Source organism: Paramormyrops kingsleyae, unplaced genomic scaffold (genome assembly GCF_048594095.1).
Source record: "Paramormyrops kingsleyae isolate MSU_618 unplaced genomic scaffold, PKINGS_0.4 ups176, whole genome shotgun sequence".
NCBI classification, from domain to species: Eukaryota; Metazoa; Chordata; class Actinopteri; order Osteoglossiformes; family Mormyridae; genus Paramormyrops; species Paramormyrops kingsleyae.
Genome location: NW_027326114.1, coordinates 42,501 through 45,000, shown reverse-complemented (window position 1 = coordinate 45,000; position 2,500 = coordinate 42,501). Strand labels below are relative to the sequence as shown.

The window sequence follows — 2,500 nt, the reverse complement described above, 5'->3', positions numbered from 1 at the left end:
AGCGGACGGGGCAAGCCCCACTTCCGGCTCCCTGTTCCAAAAATCCGTTTAATATGTGGTCCCCTCCATGGGGGACGTATCAGATATTAAACTGATAAGAACAGATACTACACTTGATCTTAGCCAAAAGGCCGAGAAGCGATACCCACAAATTGCGCCCCGCCGGGCGCCGGCATGCGGGATGCCGACGGAGCTGGCGCGGCTCAGCCCTCACCAGCCCCTCTGGCAGGTGTCGCCCGGCGAGTCCACGCGTGATCCAGGGAGACCACAGCCGCGCCACCGGGCACCTAACGCCAGCCGCTAAGCCGGGCCCAGTCTTCCTTTGACAGCAGCAGTGCAGCTCTGCTTGGGCAGAGCCTCCAAAAATACCATGAACTCATCGCTATCCCTCTCCACGGAAATCTTTAGTAAAAGGCGAAAGATTTATACGGGATGAAGAGAGACCCGAGTCGATATGGGGCCGCCGCCAAGCCCGTCGCCGTTAGCCGGGCCTGCGTGACGCCCCCGCTCGGAGTAGAATGCCCAGGGGCGTCGCAGCCGCCGTCCTCGGGGCCCCGACTCCTCCCTGTCCTCCTGTCCTCTCAAAAGACAGCAATCATTTTAACAAACATGAGGGGAAATTCAAAAGGCAAAGATGACATCATGCCTTACCTCAGCGCAGCTGTCCACCGCACAAACAGTGTGTCACCTTCCTTTAAAAAAATAAAAAAAAAAAAAAAAAAAAAAAAAGAAAAACGGCGGGAAACGGGGGCCACGCACAGACAGGGCCCCCCCCCTCACAGCACTCAGTCTATTAGTCACTCACTCACTCACTCACTCACTCACTCACTCACTCAGTCAGTCAGTCAGTCAGTCAGTCAGTCAGTCAGTTCTGCCTTTCGACAACAGGGGGCAGTAGAGGTGCACCATTCCCGGAAGCACTGCAATACCGGGTCGATGCGTGGAGCGGACGGGGCAAGCCCCACTTCCGGCTCCCTGTTCCAAAAATCCGTTTAATATGTGGTCCCCTCCATGGGGGACGTATCAGATATTAAACTGATAAGAACAGATACTACACTTGATCTTAGCCAAAAGGCCGAGAAGCGATACCCACAAATTGCGCCCCGCCGGGCGCCGGCATGCGGGATGCCGACGGAGCTGGCGCGGCTCAGCCCTCACCAGCCCCTCTGGCAGGTGTCGCCCGGCGAGTCCACGCGTGATCCAGGGAGACCACAGCCGCGCCACCGGGCACCTAACGCCAGCCGCTAAGCCGGGCCCAGTCTTCCTTTGACAGCAGCAGTGCAGCTCTGCTTGGGCAGAGCCTCCAAAAATACCATGAACTCATCGCTATCCCTCTCCACGGAAATCTTTAGTAAAAGGCGAAAGATTTATACGGGATGAAGAGAGACCCGAGTCGATATGGGGCCGCCGCCAAGCCCGTCGCCGTTAGCCGGGCCTGCGTGACGCCCCCGCTCGGAGTAGAATGCCCAGGGGCGTCGCAGCCGCCGTCCTCGGGGCCCCGACTCCTCCCTGTCCTCCTGTCCTCTCAAAAGACAGCAATCATTTTAACAAACATGAGGGGAAATTCAAAAGGCAAAGATGACATCATGCCTTACCTCAGCGCAGCTGTCCACCGCACAAACAGTGTGTCACCTTCCTTTAAAAAAATAAAAAAAAAAAAAAAAAAAAAAAAGAAAAACGGCGGGAAACGGGGGCCACGCACAGACAGGGCCCCCCCCCTCACAGCACTCAGTCTATTAGTCACTCACTCACTCACTCACTCACTCACTCACTCACTCAGTCAGTCAGTCAGTCAGTCAGTCAGTCAGTCAGTCAGTTCTGCCTTTCGACAACAGGGGGCAGTAGAGGTGCACCATTCCCGGAAGCACTGCAATACCGGGTCGATGCGTGGAGCGGACGGGGCAAGCCCCACTTCCGGCTCCCTGTTCCAAAAATCCGTTTAATATGTGGTCCCCTCCATGGGGGACGTATCAGATATTAAACTGATAAGAACAGATACTACACTTGATCTTAGCCAAAAGGCCGAGAAGCGATACCCACAAATTGCGCCCCGCCGGGCGCCGGCATGCGGGATGCCGACGGAGCTGGCGCGGCTCAGCCCTCACCAGCCCCTCTGGCAGGTGTCGCCCGGCGAGTCCACGCGTGATCCAGGGAGACCACAGCCGCGCCACCGGGCACCTAACGCCAGCCGCTAAGCCGGGCCCAGTCTTCCTTTGACAGCAGCAGTGCAGCTCTGCTTGGGCAGAGCCTCCAAAAATACCATGAACTCATCGCTATCCCTCTCCACGGAAATCTTTAGTAAAAGGCGAAAGATTTATACGGGATGAAGAGAGACCCGAGTCGATATGGGGCCGCCGCCAAGCCCGTCGCCGTTAGCCGGGCCTGCGTGACGCCCCCGCTCGGAGTAGAATGCCCAGGGGCGTCGCAGCCGCCGTCCTCGGGGCCCCGACTCCTCCCTGTCCTCCTGTCCTCTCAAAAGACAGCAATCATTTTAACAAAC

General features: G+C 57.2%; 6 non-coding genes across 6 annotated transcripts in view; all 6 read right to left on the bottom strand.

Annotated features, from left to right (window-relative positions):
- The window catches only part of LOC140587326 (U2 spliceosomal RNA), a 192-nt gene extending 49 nt beyond the window's left edge, over positions 1–143 (bottom strand). The window contains exon 1 of the small nuclear RNA XR_011989054.1: positions 1–143. This exon is cut by the window's left edge and continues 49 nt beyond it. This is a non-coding gene — a small nuclear RNA (U2 spliceosomal RNA).
- Positions 144–338: 195 nt separating this feature from the next.
- On the bottom strand, positions 339–452 carry LOC140587277 (U5 spliceosomal RNA). Its single transcript, XR_011989008.1, has one exon. It is a non-coding gene; the product is annotated as a U5 spliceosomal RNA (small nuclear RNA).
- Positions 453–895: 443 nt separating this feature from the next.
- On the bottom strand, positions 896–1,087 carry LOC140587325 (U2 spliceosomal RNA). The gene has a single exon (XR_011989053.1). It is a non-coding gene; the product is annotated as a U2 spliceosomal RNA (small nuclear RNA).
- A 195-nt stretch (positions 1,088–1,282) lies between these two features.
- Positions 1,283–1,396, bottom strand: LOC140587276 (U5 spliceosomal RNA). Its single transcript, XR_011989007.1, has one exon. It is a non-coding gene; the product is annotated as a U5 spliceosomal RNA (small nuclear RNA).
- Positions 1,397–1,842: 446 nt separating this feature from the next.
- LOC140587324 (U2 spliceosomal RNA) lies at positions 1,843–2,034 on the bottom strand. Its single transcript, XR_011989052.1, has one exon. It is a non-coding gene; the product is annotated as a U2 spliceosomal RNA (small nuclear RNA).
- Positions 2,035–2,229: 195 nt separating this feature from the next.
- LOC140587275 (U5 spliceosomal RNA) lies at positions 2,230–2,343 on the bottom strand. Its single transcript, XR_011989006.1, has one exon. It is a non-coding gene; the product is annotated as a U5 spliceosomal RNA (small nuclear RNA).
- Positions 2,344–2,500: the final 157 nt, after the last annotated feature.